The sequence below is a fragment of the Neofelis nebulosa genome, chromosome 9 (assembly GCF_028018385.1).
Source record: "Neofelis nebulosa isolate mNeoNeb1 chromosome 9, mNeoNeb1.pri, whole genome shotgun sequence".
In the NCBI taxonomy this organism is placed as follows: domain Eukaryota; kingdom Metazoa; phylum Chordata; class Mammalia; order Carnivora; family Felidae; genus Neofelis; species Neofelis nebulosa.
This window is the reverse complement of record NC_080790.1, coordinates 132,977,201-132,996,266: the sequence shown is the minus strand read 5'-3', so window position 1 is coordinate 132,996,266 and position 19,066 is coordinate 132,977,201. Positions and strand designations below refer to the sequence as shown.

Genomic DNA, 19,066 nt, shown 5'->3' with positions numbered 1-19,066 from the left:
TTTCCCTAATCTTGAGAACTATAGAAGACAGAGAGTGTTGCTAGCTGCTTGGAAAATGTAAATATTTTCAAAAGACTTAAACATTCAAATGTCATCGGAAAGCTTTAAAAAAAAATCAGATCTCTGTTCTTAAGAAGAGCTAAAAGTTCAAGAATCAGAAAATAACGAAACAATCTTGAGCCCCCGAGAAGAAAGAGGTGTCCCCCCCCCCCACCACATTCACGTCTAAATAACCATTCTGTTATCTTCAACCGTAGTTCCTACTGAGAACATCCCAACGAACGGCCAGGCTCTATGACTAAGGAAATGCTCCAACTAATGATCCACTGATAGGCAAAGAAATATCAAGAAGGCCAGCAGGGTTTGAAGGTCCTATCTAACAGACAGTGGCAGCAGCAGTGGCCCCAGCTAGATGATGACGTAGCAGTGGCTGTACCCAAACCATTACATGTTTGCTAAGATTATTTTCAGTCCATTGAACAGCTCCAGGTGGGTACCATTCATCTGGATTCTATGTAAACAGAATACAATAGACTATGCTGTCAATGGCGGGTGCCCTGGATTCCAAGCAGAAACTTTGAATGATTCCAGGTTGAAATTCCAGTGTTTCTCTGATATTTACAGTGTTTTGCAGCATACTTGGAAAATGCAGAAAGCCATAAAAATCTTTCATAATTTGGAAAAGTGAAGAAGAGGGCAGAAATTATTTGCTAATGTACAGAAATGGAAGGAGACAACACTTTTTAGAGTGAATTCGGATATCATTTTTTTCTGAGCAAAATTCTCACTTACATCTGAAGACTATCCCCCAAATATTAATTAAAACAATTGTGTTTCAATCTCAACTTCTTTGAAAAAAGACTCAGCTTCTTGGGTTCAGGGTCAGGTCTTACACTGTATTGCTTGTATAAACTTTATTTTCTCTCTCTCTCTCTCTCTTTTTTTAAGATTTTGTTTTTAAGTAATTTCTACACCCAATATGGGTGTATCTCAGACTCACAACCCTGAGATCAAGAGTCATGTGTTTTTCCAACTGAGCCAGCCAAACGCCCCTATAAACTTTATTTTCAAGAAAAAATATATATGACATCTTTAGGTCTCCAAGAAGACAATATCATAGTCATGGGGCACTTTTTATGCCCCTTACAGTGTCTTGTGATATAAGGAGGGAGTAGGGAAACTGAGTCAGGGATAAAGTCAAACCCAGCTCTTACATGACCCAAGAACACCAAAAGGCCAAAGTCGATTTAATTTGGTTCTGGATTCAACTTGACGTGATTGTTATTTAAAGTACATTGATTTTAAAATACGCTTTTCATCATAATTATCATGTAGTGTTACAAGGAATTCATTACTCTCTGGGGTCAGAAGGAAAGGCTTTTGTTCTTAAAAGATCTAATCAGGGTTGGTCTGCCCCACTAAATAGCATCAGACGTTCTCAAATACCAGAAGATGTTTTCAGAAGAAATAAAATCCCCAAGTGGAACTTCTTTGCTCTTAGACCCCTGAGAACGTGGGTTTGCCACTGAGGCAAACATTTGCTCTCTCCCGGGGTGTTAGACTATGAGCTTTTCTTATCTACTCTCTTACAGTTAAGGTACTTGATTAAAAAGCAAATATAAATCTATCAACCTGGTGGTCAAAGAGGAGAAGAATTCTTTGAAAAGACATAGATTGAGGAAGGGAAGACTGCAAGGGGAAAATGGAATAATGCATCATAGAATGGATTTTTAGTGTCCCTCAAAGGGCAAAAATAATGTTTTCCAAAGAGTATTTTTTTTTTCCAAGCAGTATTTTTTTTTTCCCAAATAGTATTTTTTTTAAGCATCTGTCAAATCTGTCAGTCACCTGCTTAGGGTTATTGTACATTTCTCCAAAACCTCTGAAGTTCACAGTAAATAATTGTTACAGTGGTTAAATCCAATGAGAATTTGACATTTCAATTAAGGTTGCAATTGTGTTGCCCCTGCCTTTTCAAAGATGATCAAATATATCACATTGGAAAACCGTGTAATCTTGTTTGGAAATCTTCCTCATGCACTTGCGTCCTGCCTGAGTTGTGCCAGAGAACTTTAATACAAATCAGAAACTTAATTTAAGTAATTGGTACTAAAAAAAGAAGCTTCTGGTCCAGTACTTTGAATATTTTTGGCTATTAATAACCAAGAGGACTGTATTTTCAAGTGGGTGAGGTGTTCACGTATTCTGTTCCCAACTGTGATCTCAGTATCTCCAGCGTGTCCGTGAAGTCTGGAGACAAAGGACATACATCATGCTACCACGGACACTTTCAATCTGCAAAAATCAGCATACAAGAGGATGAAGAGTGTGACGAATAAAACAAAGCAGAATAAAGAGGAACAAAGGGAATTATTAAGATAAATTAAAGAACACTGTCTCTGTTTCCAGACTTCATGGCACTCCTCTGTGAGAACCTGTGGGGTGGGTTGAGCCCATGAGTAGCTGGATGAAATGGGAAACTCCAGTGCAGGAAGTGCTACTTTTCTGATGCTGCTAATTAAGGAATGTGGAACCTTCCTTCTGAGTCAGCTTGGTGGCATGTTGAACTCCGTGCTGTTTGATGCTTACATGATTATTGCATGAAACTTTGGAAGTAAAACCAGAGTCTGTTGCCACTTAGCACCGAAGAGGCAAGAAGTGGTGTGTGTGTGTGTGTGTGTGTGTGTGTGTGTGTGTTTAGATGGTTCCTAACCTTTAAAATGGTCCGTGGCAGCTGGGCTTTTTATCAGCCGATCACATTTACAGCATAGTCTTAGATGGCAGGGTGCTACCCCAGAGAGAGGATTTGGGCCATTTATGAGTTCAGTGAAGGTACACAGGCATACCACAGCATTCTGGGGATTCACTACTATAACACAGCAATAAAAACGTCTCTGTGGGACTGCCAACTCTTCCTGTTTTCATAGAAAAATCATTTAAGAAAAATTGGAGGTAAGAAAAAAAGGTCCTACATATTCTGTTATCAAAAAACAACCCCTTAAATTTTTTTTTAAAGACTTTTTTTTTAATGCTGACATATTTATTTTGAGAGAGAGAGAGACAGAGTGTGAGGGGAGGAGAGACAGAGACACACAGAATCCGAAGCAGACTCCAGGCTCTGAGCTGTCAGCACAGAGCCTGAGGAAGGGCTCGAACCCACGAACCGTGAGATCATGACCTGAGCTGAAGTCAGATGCTTAACACACTGAGCTCCCCTCCTTAAAAATTTTTAATAAAAATTTTGCAATGCATGTAAAGGTAGAGAGGATAGTAAAATGAATCCCCCCCATAGCCCTCACCCCGTTTTGCAATTTTAAGCACATTGCTTCAATTCTCCTGTTTTAAAAATTTGCTTAAGTATTATAAATTCTAATACGTCATTCTCCTCCTGTATGTTTCGGTATATATCTCTAAAAAATATGTGCATTTTTTTCAAATAACCTACTATGTCTTTATCACAATTAGTGAATTAACTGTTAGTTCCTGGTATCACATAATACCCAGTCCATACTAAAACGTCCCTGGTAAGAAAACCAATTGAAACAATTTTACATATACCTGTATCTCCCTTTTTTGCTTACTAATAAGAAGACTTCTATTTTATTAAAAATGTGATTCTTGCGTCCTGAATTTTCCACTTGCTATTATAACTATTTCTCAGTGGCATATTTTCGCAGCTTTTAAATTTTGAAATGGCCGTGGGCAAGAGCGGGGATAACTTGGAAGACGAACCCTTTCTTTATTCGCGTGTTTCCCCACATACGGGGAGGGAGTATGTGTGTATTTTCCTTCCCCTTATAGTAAATCTTGTTGCCATGAACATCTTTGTTCGCAGCCCCCTTGTCCTCTATTAGGACTATTTCCTTAGGACTGATTCCAGGAATGTTCTTGCTGCACCCAAATGTATGAACATTTGTCAGGCCCTTGACTTGCCTCGCGGAGTTGTTTACAAAAGGACTGTACCAATTTACACTTCCACTTACAAAGGATGAGAGCGCCTCTATTAAAATGCTTAAAGGCACTGCTTCCCCGAGCTCTTATAAATCACTGGCTGAGGCTGGCTTCTGTTTGTCATATGGTCGCAGCCATCACAAAATAAATAAATACACATTTTCTATAGCTCTAAAAACACGGCATGCACAGACTGCCAAACAACCACAGACTAACTCTGATTACACGAGGAAACCGGGTCTACTTGTTGAAAATGTGGTAATGAGATAGTTTCCACCCAGACGGGAAGCCCGGTTCTGGCGGGGGAGGGGCGTCCGCATTTCTTCTGGTCTCTGTCTACCCACCCCGAGGAAGGTAGAAATGATCAGGTCAGCGTGCTCTTCTTTTCCTTTACCAATTTTTCTTCTTTTCCTTTTTTCTTTTTTTTTTTTTTTTTTTTTTTTTTTTTAAGCTGGGTGTCTTACTTGGGTCCATACGGCTGAGCGGGCTGATGCAGAAATACTGGTGAAAACTAGCAGAGACTTGTGATGGCATATGTGTTTCCTGCCAGTGCAGCCTTGCAGCTCGGGGGAACCGGGGATTAGGGGCAGAGCCATTTTACCGTCCAAATTCTACTTTGTTTCCTTGGGGACACGTTGTGCTTATTTGTTGACTTCAAATGAGAACTGCTTCGGGAGCGGTTCGTTTCTGTTCATAGATTCTTAGTTTCTTACAAATCCTCGTAGAAAATTCGGTTGCGTGGGTTTGGGAGAAATTTATGGGACAGATTTTTTTTTTTTTTTTTTTTTTTTTTTGGAGGCAGGGAGAAAGAAGAAACTATCTCATTACTGTCGTGTTTATGGGGGGGGGGGGAGGGGAGAAAACAAGAAGGAACTTGATAAGAAAATACTTAGCAAGATGGTCCTTAAAAGCCCAGAATCTGAATCTTGAAATTCTTTTTGTTTTTTGTTTTTCTGGAAAAAGTTCAGGAAAGAGGTTTTATTATCCTCCTTTACTCTCTTGCTGTCAGTGGCTCTGAAGCAGTTCCTCAAAGCGAGTGGGGACAAAATATAATCTCTTAAAATATTTTTAAGAGGACGGGCAGGCTTGGTATTTGTAAAAATACGTCAACAAAATGTGCTAAGCACAAATTTTTTTTTTTCTTAAGTTGTCAAAGAAGCCAAAGGGATTCGTTAAGCGGACGGGCTGTTTTAGAACGGAGACGTTTGGAGACAATAATGACTAAGGTCATTTTGGCTGATGTTTACTGAGCTGATGGCCGTGTGCCAGGCACCGTTTTAAGGTTTGGTTGTGATTAGCTCCTGTAACCTTCCAGAGCAGCCCCCGTGCAGCGGGCGGCGATGTTCTTCCCATTGTACAGGTGAGGCAGGCAAGTCGAGTCAGGAGGCTGAGGTTTCCCAGCAGCTGAGCTGGGAGCCAGGGTTTGGGTCTACTCTGGCTATGAGGACCGTGTTTGATTCAGTTCCGGTTTCTGAGAAAATCTGCATGTTCGTTTTTGGGAGCTGCTGAGCCGAAGAAGAACATTGGCTGGGAGTGAAATAGTGGGGTAGCTGGCTTTGGGTCCACCGCACTACGGAGGACCAAGGCAGACGGCTAATCTTCAGTGTAGACTCCTGATTTCTTGGTCACTCTATACCTACCAGGGGCGTGGCTCTAACCTTAATCTCCTCTCCAGTATTTTCCCCAAACCCCAGCATCCTGTTTGAGGGTGTGGCTGGAGAGCTGTGGTCGGGAGACAGGGGCTCAGCCACCTGGCACGCTTCCCTGGAGCCACTCACCTCTGACCCTCTTCTTTAGGTGCCTCTCCGGTCTCGCTTGACCTCCAGTTTGGAGAAGGTGTCCAAAGGACCCTGAAAGGCAGGTAGGTATCTCCCAGCTTCCTCGAGGATCACTCGGATTGAGGTATCTTTCTTCAAAGACTTCCACTTGCTTTGTCTACACCGAGGAGTCGTTCTGGTGGTCAAGAGCTGCTCAGGTTCTGGAGTGGACAGACCCAGGGCCAGCTCTGACTGTCTGTCTCACGTCATAGAAACACTCTTGCTTCTCTTCTCCCGCCCAGAATGAGGGTACCAGAATAAGTACCCTGGCAGGGCCGTGCAGTGGTTGAGAACAGACCTGGTTCTGAGTGCGGGCGAGCTCCTGTGTGGCCGTGGGCAGTGGTCTTTGTGACACTAGCCTGTCCTAATTGAACGCTCGCTATGTGCCAAATTCCCCCCAAGGCATTTTAGTAGTGAGGACTTATTTATTCCTCCAAATACACCTGTCAGTGATGACTCTTACCTCCGTCTGTAAAAGGCCAGGGGTGGAGGTGGGGAGGGAGCTCCGGTGAGACGGCAAAGGCAATAGTTGGGTAGCCCAGGGTCTTGGTTTGAACCTGGAAACCCGTTTCAAGAGCTCAGCCCTAGAACTCACTACCTGTCTCACCACTCGGAGGTGTGGCTTCTAATCTGGGTGACGAGGGTACCGATTCTGCCTGGGTATCCAGAAATGGTGCAAATAATGTACTTGGCCCATAAGAAGTACTTAATCAATGGTCACTATTATTATTCTCTAGTCTCCTGAGGCCAAAGTCAACCGCTTAGTACAGAACAGAATGGCATGAGTCAGCATGGGCTTTGGAATTTGTTCGGGCTAGAATTCTACTTCATTCTTGTTGTAGAATCTCAAGCAAGTTAAAGAAGTTAGTAAGGCAGAAAGTGAGTTAACCTCGAATGGCTACGGTCTCCTCATCTGCCAGATGAATTTAAGTCTACAGGTTATCAGGAGAACGAGAAAACACTATGATCGGGTAGATCAGGTGTGCAGTTAAGACTCTGGCACATAGCAGGGGCTCAATAAATTGTTTTATTTTTCCCTTTTTGTTAACGCTTTGTCTTACCTCTTCTTACTGTTACTATTATCGTTGTTGTTGTGCTGTTGTACTGAAAATATGGACACGCTTAAATATCTGAGTGATTGCAGCAAAGGAGGACTCTTGGTTTATCAGTTTGTTTAATAACACTCTTAATACCTCTGCCAGATCAGTCTTCCTCTGTTCATACCATTCACCGGCGCTCAGGTTCATCCAGAGCAACGTCCTGTCCTCACAATGCCCCAAATGGTGTGGATCTCGTCCACCCTCATTTTATGACTTGTGTCCTCTTAGTGCTCCATGCCAGCCACAACATCACGCCGGCTTCCTTGCTGTTCCTTGAACCACGGGGCATAACGCTTCAAGGTCTTTGCATGCTGATCCCTCGGCTGGGAGTGCTCTCTCCCCAGAGAGAGCCTCTGCGTGGCTCCCACTGTCACCCCTTCCGATCTTTACTCAAATGTCTCCACCTGAGAAGTCTTCCGGGACTAGCCTGTTGAACATTACCCTCACCGGCTCCCTCGACTCTCTGGCCCCTTTCCCCGCCCCCTGTCTCCATAACACGAATCCTTTAAGTCTTTAATTCTTTTCTAAAGATTTTACTAAAAAATTTTTAAAGTTTATGTATTTATTTTGAGGGAGGCGGGTGCAGAGAGAAGTAGAGAGAGAGAGAGAACCCCAAGCAGGCTCTGTACTACCGTTGGTGCAAAGCCCGATGTGGGGCTCGATCCCACAGATCATGAGATCATGACCTGAGCTGAAATCAAGAGCCAGATGCTTAACCGACTGAGCCACCCAGGAGCCCTGAGATTTTATTTTTAAGTAATCTCTATACCCAGTGTGGGGCTTGAAAGCACAACCCCAAAATCAAGAGTCCCGTGCTCCACTGACTGAGCCAGCCAGGTGCCCCATAGCGCTGATCTTTTAATTCACTACAACATTAAGTGCTAACTCCGTGAGGATCGGCATTTTGGCGGGTTTGCTTTCCTGCTGTGTTCCCATCACCTAAAACAGTGCCTTGTACCCAGTTGGTCTTACTATTTGTTGAGTGAGACAGTAAATGAATGAGTGAATGGAAGAACCAGGGAGCATATTTACTTCCATTGAACAGCTGAATATTGGGATACTTTCCTGGGTGCTGTGATTTGGAGGAAACTGGCCTTCCCGTTGAGGAGCCTGTAGTCCATTCAGACAACATCTGGGTCTGGGCATAACCCAGCAAATGTCATAAAGGAGGCACTGAACAAAGAGAGTGACCGAACAAAGAGCATGGTGGCATGTGGAGAGGACCATGGGGGATGGGTAGGATGACTACAGACTGATTTTTGGACATATGTGGCATGTGGGTTTGGGGAGGTTCAAAACGAAGGTGGGACAGGTAGTGGGCACAGAGCAAGGAGAAGGGTAAGTAGAGAATAGTTCATTAAAAAGCAGTATGTGGGAAAAAAAGCAGTGTACGAAAATACTCAGTATTTTATTCTCCATTTTTAATTTCTCAGTATTTAATGTAGTTTGGAATTGTATGTTAATAGGCAGCTAATTTTTACTTATCTGGGTCAAATATGAGTGTGTTTTGCGTGTTAAAAGATTAAAATATTTAGCTGCCAGTAAAGGGTCCTGGATCGTTGCCCGTATTTGAGAATTAACCAGCTTTTATTCATGCATTTGCATATACATTTCTTTCTTATATTGAGACATGATTGGCATATAACCTCTTAGCTTGAGTTGTACAATATAATGATTTGATATTTGTATGTAACGTGAAGTGATCAGCCTATATATTTCTGATCCCTGCGTAGTATAAACACGTGTATATATTATATATAATATACAAACGTACATATACATATATGTTATATATATATATATATATATATATTTGCATTTCCTTTAGAGAATATACTATTGTGTGTGTTTAAACAAAAGAATGGCATGGCATACCTTTTGTGGCTTCGTTTATTTATTTACTCCATCATGTCTTGGTGATTTAGCACATGGGCATATGTAGCACTATTTCATTCTTTCTAACTGCTGTCTATATTCTTAAATTTGGATATATCATAGTTTATGTGGTCATTTTTCTCTTGATGAACTTGTAGGTTGTTTCTTATTTGTCACGATTATAAACAAGGCTGCAATGAATATCCTTATGTAGGCTTCTTCGAGCCCCTGAGTGATTATCTCTTCAGGGTAGTTACTATAATTATATGCTAATATATTTTTTTTTGTTTGTTTTAATTTGTTTAATGTCTGTTTCTCCTATGAAAATATAAACTCCATGAGGACAGCAATCCAATTTGTTTTGTACCTCACTCTTTAATTACTACCTAGCCAGTGCCCGGGACAAAGGAGTGGTCAATAAATATTTATGGAATGAATCTGGCTGAAAGGTTGGCTGGGGCCATGGTGTAGTTTTGCATCCTAAGAGAGGGAACTAGGACTTATTTGGGTAAATTGGAGAATTTTGTACAGGGCAGCGGAAGGATGGTTATTTGTGGTATTGAGGAAAACTTTACTAGGCTGAGAAGAAGACAGGTACTCGAGACCCGGTTATGAAATTATTATGCAGATCAGAAGGAAAAGACAGGATGGTAGGAATATGAAAGGAGAGGGTGCACTTGAGAGCTACTTGGATGATAGGATCTATAAAACTGAGTAACTGATTAGCTGTGAGGGGCCATGTGAAGGAAGGCATGGAAAGTTGACATCCATTCTAGGACATTTTCTCTTGTTTTCTTTTCTTTTCTTTCTTTCTTTCTTTCTTGGACATTTTCTTTTTTCTCTTTCTTTTTTTCTTTCTTTCTTTCTTTCTTTCTTTCTTTCTTTCTTTCTTTCTTTCTTGGACATTTTTTCTTTTCCTTCCTTCCTTCCTTCCTTCCTTCCTTCCTTCCTTCCTTCCTTCCATTACTTTAGAGAGAGAGACACAGTTCAAGTGGGGAAGAGGGGCAGAGGGAGAGAGACAGAATCTTAACCAGGCTCCTTGCTGAGCTTAGAGCCTGATGTGGGGCTCAATCCCACAACCCGGGGATCACGACCTGAGCCAAAATCAAGAGTCAGACACTCAACCTCAACCTACTGAGCCATCCAGGCGTCCCTAGGACATTTTTCATTTCACAGACGTTTATTGCCTCCCAGCTGTGTGCAAAAGAGCACTCTGCTAATTGCCTTTGGGACGTGAATTTGCATGACCTTTCTTCCCTACCTTCAAAGGAGATCTGGAGTCTACTGGGGACTTTGGAGGACTTGGAGGAAGAGTAAGCAGGTACATCAAGAATGCCAGGGAGGGACTGAGGTGGGAGGGGCTAGCCCCGGGGCAACCAAGTGAAATATTGTTGTTCCAGGATTGGGGGTGGGGAGGAATGCTGGGTGAGGATGTTTCAACCCTGCCCCAGAGACACTCACTCATGGCTGACTGGTGAACATTCAGGAAATAGGATGTCGAGAAATGTGCATCAGTGTAGATTTTTAGAAGAGAGGAGATTTCGGCTGGTGACAGAGCTGGGGTTTGACATAGGGTTCAAATGGCCCACTGGCCTCAGTGTCATCTGGAAGGTTGGGGAACCAACTGTCAGCTGGGTGGCCTCAGACGGGCTACTTACTCATCTTGAGTCTCAGTTTCCTCTTGTTAAAGCAAAGGCAGTGATAACTTCAAGGGGTGAAGATTTGGCTAGTCCAGTGGCCAGTATGCTTATCGGTGACAGCTCTGATTCTCTGAGCGTGCCCTCCACACGGGAGAGAAAGTAAACGGACAGCAGTGTCCCCCAGTTTGCCACGTCTTCTTTGTTGCACCAGGATGCCACCTTTCAGGAGAGAATCAAGGAAGAAACACTTAACTTGAAGTTCAGTGGGTTGGTTTTTCTTGCGTTTCTTTCCAGTCACATCCCAGTGTTGGTGGGATAAAGTCCCCCGACCAATCCCGCCTGCCGCATTATCAGGGATTTTGTTTTTATTCTAAGAGACATGGGGAGTTTTAGGCAGGACCCTGATGTAATCAGATTTGACTTCTGAAAAGATCAATGTGACTTCTGAAAAGATCGATGTGACAGAGAGGTGATGGTCTGCGCTTCTGCTGGAATGGTAGCTCGGTCCACGTAGAGCTCCCTTCCCTTGTAGTTGCGTCCCAGGCCCGTGGCAAACAATGCTGGCCACATTCTGTGGGTTGAATGCATATTTGACCTCTCTGCATTTAAAGCAAGGCTAAAAGTAGCCGTTGTGTTACTAGGAGGATGTGATGATAATAGATGTAAAGTGCCTGGCACGCAGTTATTTATTTACTTATTTTTCCGTCCAGTATTTAATGAGCATCTGCTATGTGCTGGGCTTGGTTCAAGGTCCTGGGGAAGCACCAGCAGGGTGTGGGGGTAAGACTTGGCCAGTGTCTACACAGGAAAGGAGGCTGCCGTTTTATTGCCTCTGGGCCTTGGGAGAGCTGCTTAATCCCTCTCTGCCTGGGTTCTTTGTCTAATAAATGGAAAAATATAAACCCTACCTCACAGGGTCATTAGAGGGGTTAAATGAGTTACAAAGTGAAAAAGCACACATTAAGAATTCAATAAATGTTAGCGCTTATCAGCTAGCCTCCCGGCCTGCCGGCTATGCTGTTGGCAGAGGATCTCTTTGAAACTTTGGTGCTCTGGTCCCCACCGTCCATCCATCCCAAGGCAGAGAAATAAATGCAGGACGCATTGCTGGGTGGGAGTCTGGACAAGTCCCTGCCCTTAGTGGCATTAACAGTCTGATTCAGACCAAAAAACAAAAAACAAAACAAAACAAAAACCACAAAAACAAAACAAAAGAAAATGAAATCTCTAACCAGCTACACAGATAGCCCACTAGACCCTTAACTCACCCAGGAGGGAGAGATGGAAGGAAGAGGAGAAAACAGGACAAGGAGCCCGTATGCTCTTCTCAGCAAAGGGTGGAAGCTTGGGTTTCAGGACTCCTGTAAGTGCTGCCAGGGACGCTGAGGCCAGAGTCCCAGGTATACTCAAAGACAGCCCCACGTGGGCGCCTGGGTGGCTCAGTCGGTTGAGCAACCGACTTGGGCTCAGGTCATGATCTCACGGTTTGTGGGTTCGAGCCCCGTGTCAGGCTCTGTGCTGACAGCTCGGAGCTTGGAGCCTGTTTCAGATTCTGGGTCTCCCTCCCTCTCTCTCTGCCCCTCTCCTGCTCATGCTCTGTCTCAGAAATAAACATTAAAAAAAAAAAAAAAAGTCCCACGAAAAAGTAGAGCCCTTTGTGGAGGGATACTCAGTGTTGACGAGCAGAGTCGTCATAAAAGCCGCCCTGTGTTGTCGGACATCCAGCTCCCCTGTGGTTTGACCCCGACAAGCCAGCCATCCAATGAGGCAGGCAGGGAAGGGGTTAGAATCCCCATTTGCAGATGAAGAAAGAGAGCCAAGATCCCAGGGACTGGCCTGAAGACCCAAATCTCAATTCCCTCCCCACCGGACCTCTCCGCAGCTAAGCTGCGCGTTTTACTATTCCTTTCGGTATGCGTTTGTTGTGAGCGCATCTACTGATCACTGCTGTGGGCAGACATCTACGCAGAGATGGAGTGGTAGTTGGAAATACGTTTTCAGAGTTGAGGGGAAGGGCACCTGGGGGGCTGAGTTGGTTAAGCGTCTGACTCTTGGTTTGGGCTCCGGTCCCGAGCTGGCGGTTCACGGGTCCAAGCCCCGCATGGGGCTCCGAGAGAGCTGACCGTGCAGAGCCTGCTTGGGGTTCTCCCTTCCTCTCTCTCTGCCCCTCCCCATCTCATTCTCTCAAAATAAATAACAAATATATGTTTGGGAGCCCTCAACATCTAGATGGCCTTTTGGGCCATTGGGCTGTGGATGGAATCGTCTAGGGAATGAACAGGAAAAGAGACCACAGGGCACCAGCAATGGGCCTTGGGTGCTTCCAAGGCTGGAGGTCAGGGAGAGGCAAAGGAACCAGCAAAGGGTTCTGAGAAGGAGCCTCCAGTGAGGACCAGAGGGGGCGGTGGTGGAAATCGATAGAACGTGGGGTTCCAAAGCAAGGGAAAAAGTGTTTCAAGGGTGAGGAAGGGGTCAGCTCTATCAACATATGAGGCAGACATCCTATCTGTTGTCTATGTGTTTGTCTCCCTCTAAAAAGGGGCAAACGCTGGGGAGCCTGGGTGGCTCAGTCGGTTAAGCCTCTGACTTTGGCTCACTCCGGTCACGACCTCCTGGTTTGTGAGTTCCAGCCCCGAGTCAGGCTCTGCGCTGACAGCTCGGAGCCTGGAGCCTGCTTGGGATTCTGTGCCTCCCTCTCTGCCCCTCCCCCCACTTGTGCTGGGTCTCTTTCTCTCTCTAAAAAATAAATAAGCATTAACAAAATAAATAAATAAAAAGGGACAAACGCTTTGTTTTGCTTCCCGCAAGCTCTGTCTCCTGTGCCTAGAACAATGCCGGGCCTCCCCACTCGCCCCTGCAAAACTCTGGGTTCACAGCTCTGTAGTGTGTCTCATTTGATTCTCCAGAGTCTTATAAAAAAATAGGTATTTACATAATACCTTCCTTTCCAGTTTTATTGAGATATGATTGACATATAACCTTGTATAAGCCTAAGGCATACAACATAATGATTTGATGTAGGCATACGTTGCAAAATGATTAGTTAACATCCATCACTCCATATAGTTACAGTTCTTTTCCTTGTGATGAGAACTTTTAAGGCCTTCCTCCTGCTCTTCCACCTCTTCATCATCACATTTGGTGGAGAAGAAAACTGCAGCCCAGAGAGACTAAATCATATTCTAAGGCTAATGCAGCTCTCAGAAGGTGTAATGGAATAGTTGAGACAGGACCCATGGGGAGAAGAGGTCCCGAAACCTTGTCGGAGGGAAGCCACCCCCTCCCCACTCCCAGGCACAGAAGCCACCATCTTGAAAGAAAGGGTAGGGGGCGCCAGGCAAAGGGAGCCACAGGTCTGAAGGCTCTGGGTCAGAGGGAAGGCCCCAGGGCTGAAGCTTAGAATCCCAGGGAAGGGCTTCCCAAAACTTGAAGCTGCAGGTTAGGCAGGGGCCAGATGTACAGAGTTGGGGAGGCCAGCTCTTGGAGTTTGTTCTTTAACCCCCCTTTCCCCTCCCCAGGCCATAGGAAGCCATTAAGCAGGGCGGTGACAGGATCTGATTTACCCTGTAAAAGATCTCCTGGACTTAGGGTGGAGCTTGTATTGAGGCAAGCTTAGAAAGGAAGAAGCTGGCAGATGCCTTATGTGCTCCATGTATTTGGAGGAGAGGGTGAGAGGTGATGGTGCTATGTTAGAGACGGAGGTAAATGGACAACGTTGAGCTATATTAACATAGAAATTAGTGGACTAAAGGTGCATGTAGGGTGATGGAGATGGAATAGAGTTGGACTTCTGGGTTTTGGCTTGAGTAAGTGGGCGGATCCATGTATGGAGATGAGAATGGGCATCAAATTTCAATAAACTTTGTTAGTCACCTTCCTCCTCCAACCCCTCCCCTTGTGCCAGAGCTCCCATCTGGAATATCAGGTGAGTGCAGAAAGGTTTCAAGGGGTGCTCTGAAAGCCATGTGACACATGTAATTAATATATATGTGTATATTTTATGTTTATTTATTTTTAGGTTTACTTTTGAGAGAGAGAGAGAGAAAAAGCACGAGTGGGGGAGGGGCAGAAAGAGAGGGGGTCAGAGGATCCATAGCGGGCTCGCTGCTGAGAGCCCGATGTGGGGCTCGAACTCACGAACCCATGAGATCATGACCTGAGCTCAAGTTGGGCACTTAACCTGCTGAGCCACCCAGGTGCCCCGACCCATGTCATTTTTTAAAGAAAGTTTATACATTTACATTGTGAGTGAAGTCAGCCTTGAAAAGCATCCAGGATATTGGCAGAAAACAAAAGTCGAGCCCGAAGAGTGGAGGGGGAATGGGACAGATACAGTTAAAAATCAACTGTGCTCTTTGCACATCATCAAGGTCGATTAATTTAATCAAGTCATGATTGCATCAAAACCTCAATTTGAATTGAGCCTTATACTTGGCCCCTCCCTTTTCGGTTTGCTTGGAAAAACCAGTAATCTCATCTCTTGCAGTATTGTTCGGAGCCAGGTGGGCTGGCAAACTCCGAGAGAAGTCTCCTGGCTCCAGACGCTGCCTCCACTTCTGAAAGGTGATTTCTGCGATTTATTTTTATCATCTATTATTGCGATGTTTTATAGAGGGCTTAAAATTTCGAGAGGACTTGAGTGGGATCAAGAAACTTACTGGAAGGAGAGTTGTGTGGCTTTCCCTGGAGTTGTTGGGTGATCCGTCCTTAATTTAGTGCATTCAGTCGTGTTAAAAGGGCTGCCCTGGTTTCCTTCTCAAATGTCCTTTGTAGTTAGCAGGAGCTGGCAAGGTTCGCCTTAACTTTTTCATTTTCTTTTCCTGCTGACTCCTCACTGCAGTTTTTCAGGTTTTCCTGCTCTGAACACTGCATTCTTTTAAGTCGAGTGTCTATGTTGGCTCCATTTCAGCTCCAAGGATTTAATACGTACAGTTTCCAAAACTGTTTTTCTGTAATAGTTCCACAGTAAAATAAATACTTGTGAAATGGGAAGATCGTATTGCATTGTTCTTCTAATGAAGGCGAAGTCTCCCAGGATGATTCCAATAAATGTTAAATGTAGCAAATTAGAAGGGTTTTTGGTTTTGTTATTAGATCTGAGAAGGCTGTGTCGCAGGCAGCATCTGGAGAGAAAACCAGAAGTTAGGGAAATGAAGAGGTCTCCTATCACGAGGATTAAATCAGAGATAATGGTGCAATTTTCTAAGCGTACACTGGGAAATATATCTTGAGGAGGGCCGGTCTGTTTGGATAATTGTGAAAAACGAGGTGTAGCTGATGTTTGTCGTGTTAAGGAGAGGTGAAGTGGGGCTTTTTCGACCTTTCTCCAAATAACATGTGCAGAGCATCAGCTTCTATGGGAAGGGACATTTCTGGTCCTATTCTTTGTTTGTGTTGCTTGCCTCTCCGCAGCACCTGACTCCTTTAGAGATAGTCTAGCTAGGAGTGATGGCAAAACAGGATTACTCGTGGGTGGAGCTAAGTTTATGCAGACCAACGCTTGGTTTTCCATTTTCATTTCATAGGATAATAATGAGTTCTTCCGCTTTTACTACAAAACCAAATGCTCCTAGTGTTCTCCTTTACTTTTGGAGTTTCCACTTTTAATTGTTTTGACTATGCATGCTTTCCAAGTAAATCTTAAGCGTGAGTCTTCCTGTTTGAAAGGGGGAGACTGTGTCTCACAGATGCCCTTACAGCAAATGCAGATCGTTCCATGTCCATTGAAAAACACAGTACGTGTTTGCAACCCAGCCCTCGGTCACTGGCAGAATTTTTGCAACGATTTCCCAGTTTTATTGGCACATCTCCAGGAACGGGGTTCTTTGTAATTCTTTGCTCAAACATAAGGATGGCACACAAAACTCTGAGCCGATGGATCAGTGAAGACAATTCTCTTTTAATTTTAAAAGCTACAACATATACAAGGTTTTTGGGGGTGGGGTGGGGGGAGGAGGAGAGAAACAGTAACTAACAAACCATAGGATGCTATTATGCTAACAAAGTGGTAGCTTTGTAAGGGCACAGAGAAAAAGCACAACCGTTTTGTTTTTGTTTTTTTTTTGCTCAGAAAATGATTCAGGAGCAACAAGGTCTGAGAGCCGGAAGCCTCATTGTTCTTAGTGGAACCATTATTTGTCAAAGCATTTGATTGTTTCCCTATCCCTTCTGAAAAGTTTGGACTTCTCTTTTTGCTCAGTTTTGACACTAGAATTTTAACTATCAGTGCTATTGTGTTTACAGCATTCAAGGTTTCGGAGTTCAAAGGTTATCCATTAACATGTAGAGCAAGGGCTACACTTAATGTGGAGACTCAACCTGGTTCCACTTGCTTATAGCTTGTTTTTGTAGCAGTGCTCCAAGCCCGCTGTTCGGAGAAGTTAAACGAAGTTTCTTGTTTATGAAGAGTGCCCTTGGATTGCGTCTTAGGATGTGACTACTTAGAAGGGTTTAAAAACTATTTGAAAAGAAGGTATTTGTCTTCTCTGAGAAAAGGAACCTTAGTACTAGAAATGATCAACATCAGTGTACTTGGGTGGAAAAAAAAAAAAAAAAAAAAGGAGGTCTGGCCGAAGAATTTACTTCTGGCACTGCTAATCGTGAGTAAGTAATTGGTTCACGTCCTTTTTAAAAAAGACTAACCGGACCACATGTGGGGTTAGTAGTTATATATAAAATGACAGCAAAACATCACACTTGGCAAATCCTTCCCCTCTGCTAAGAAGCTGTCTCTCAAAATTCCATTTTCTATTAAGAACTCCATTGCTCACCAGCAGAGCATTTATATAGCCCCCCCCCCCCCCATTTATTAAATATATCCTTTAAGTGCCTTTCTTGATAGGTTTTAAGTTTTTCCATTTTGGATACACCCATATCCCATTAAAAAAAAAATACTTTGCTGTTTTGTTTTCAGTGAGTTGCCTAGCTCTGTTTACATTTGAATTCATTTGCATTTTGGGGCAGAAAACTTAGTGGTTGTGATTGTTGCTTCTGTGGTTCCTCCTGGGGCGAACCTAAAATGAGGGAACACAGACAGGCCTTCGGAATCGTAACCTTTTTTCTCCTTTTGTGAGCAGGGAAGGGTAGGAAACGCTCTAAATACGCTGTTTCTGGGAAGGAGGGGGCAAGGCTAGTTTTGTCCCCCCCTCCCCCCCCCCCCCCCGCAGTTTAAACTCGGTTTCCTCCACGTGGGTTTCTATCAAAGCCAAGTGGATTCTTGGAACCCAGGCCAAGTTTAGAAATCTCAAGTTATAATAGCGGCGCAAGTCGAGCCCTTTTGGAAAAACAACAATTACAGGATAGCTTTATGAAGATACCCATTAAACCATTTTAATCATGTCACCTCCGCGACCTTGCTCACACTTGACGAAAATCTGAAGATATGCTTGTGCACTTCACTTTCTGACCTGCTCAAATGGGCGCAGAGGCTTCTGCTGGTAATTCGGGATGACCCGGAGAGCTGCTACCCGCCCCTCCCTCGCCTGGGCACACCTTGCGAGGGAGGGGGAGGCGGCGAGGCTGAGGCCTGGATCTGCGCCTGCGCGCTGCCCCCGGGGGGGGGGGGGGGCCCTCCCCGCGTACCTGTCACTGGAACCGCCGGAGCGCGCGCGGGCCACGTTTAGCCGGATGGCGGGAGGCGGTGTGTGTGGAGGGGCGGGGGGTGGGGGGGGGAACTGTGTGTGGGGGTGGTGAAAGGCGCGCGCGTGCGCGGGAATCTCAGGCGAGAACGGGAGTGCGCGCGCTCGTCGGCTCGCTCGCGTCCCGGAGGCGGAGTCCGCGGCGGTGGGCGGGGCAGGGGCGCGCCTGCGCGGACCACGTGGCTCGGGGGCGGGGCTCAGGGGCGGGGCCGCCGCGGCCGGTGAAGGCAGGAGGCGGGGCATCTCCGAGCGGCCGGGCCGAGGGAGGGCGCAACAGCTGCTCCCAGAGCACTTTCTGACCCAACAGTCCCCCAGCGCCGGACGCGCCGCGCCCCGGCGGCTCTAGGGACCCCCCGCGCCTGCACTGTCCCCGCGCGGACGAGTAGGGGGCGCCCGCGCCTTTGCCCCCCGTGCGCACCCCCGCCCCGCTCACCTTAGCCCCGCGCCCGAGGTGAGCCCGGCCCCCAAATCCCCCGGGCGGGGGAGGGGTGGGGGCGGGGGGGGCTCTCCCTTGTTGGGGGGGGGTGGGTCTTCCAGGCGCGGTTTCTCGAGGCGCCCGGGGAGATGGTTTCGCCCCGCGTCCAGTGGCCCCCCGTCTCTTTTGGGGGGCCGGTGCGGGCGCGGAAGCCGGGAGGTGTCCGCACAAAAGGCCGAGAGAAACTCCCCGTCGCCTCCCCTCCCTCCTGCCTTCCCCGCCCCCTCCCCTCCTCGCCTGCTCCCTCCTCATTCAAACCTCGGCTCGCTCGTGTGGTGTCAGTTCAGTCCCGGCCGCCGCCGAGCGAGGAAATGGCCGAGGAGCCGGAGCCGCAGGTAAAGGGGGTGCGCCCCCCGCCCGCGCCGGGCCCAGGGGCGCCGCGCGCCCCCTCCGGAGTCCCCCCGAGGCGCCCTCGAGTCTCCCGTGCTCGTTAGCTCGCCCCCCTCCCCGGATGACCCTCGCCCCGCCCGGCCCGGCCCCCGCTCCGGCTCTCTGTTCCGCTCCTCTAGGGCGCCCCCTCCCCACCCGGCTACGGAGCGATCCCGGCAGTGAGGAGGTGCCGGGCGAGCCC

The 19,066-nt window shown here is 46.1% G+C and overlaps 1 protein-coding gene and 1 long non-coding RNA gene across 8 annotated transcripts in view; one reads left to right on the top strand and one right to left on the bottom strand.

The window, feature by feature from the left end:
- Positions 1-19,066, bottom strand: part of LOC131485959 (uncharacterized) — a 21,931-nt gene extending 2,865 nt beyond the window's left edge. The window contains exons 1-2 of one of the 3 annotated variants that reach the window (XR_009249107.1): positions 18,754-19,066; positions 10,402-10,602 (exon numbers count right to left, since the gene is read on the bottom strand). This is a non-coding gene — a long non-coding RNA (uncharacterized LOC131485959). Of the gene's footprint in view, positions 1-10,401; positions 10,603-14,375; positions 15,507-17,964; positions 18,193-18,753 lie in introns of those variants that run through there. The other 2 variants (XR_009249106.1, XR_009249105.1) reach the window with 2 other exon arrangements.
- The window catches only part of ZNF217 (zinc finger protein 217), a 38,764-nt gene continuing 23,936 nt past the window's right edge, over positions 4,239-19,066 (top strand). Inside the window, exons 1-3 of one of the 5 annotated variants that reach the window (XM_058686003.1) lie at positions 4,239-4,319; positions 5,749-5,812; positions 14,870-14,946. The gene's annotated coding sequence lies outside the window, so the exon portion shown is untranslated. Of the gene's footprint in view, positions 4,320-5,012; positions 5,312-5,748; positions 5,813-9,700; positions 10,065-14,869; positions 14,947-18,333; positions 18,472-18,695; positions 18,831-19,066 lie in introns of those variants that run through there. The other 4 variants (XM_058686002.1, XM_058686004.1, XM_058686001.1 and 1 more) reach the window with 4 other exon arrangements.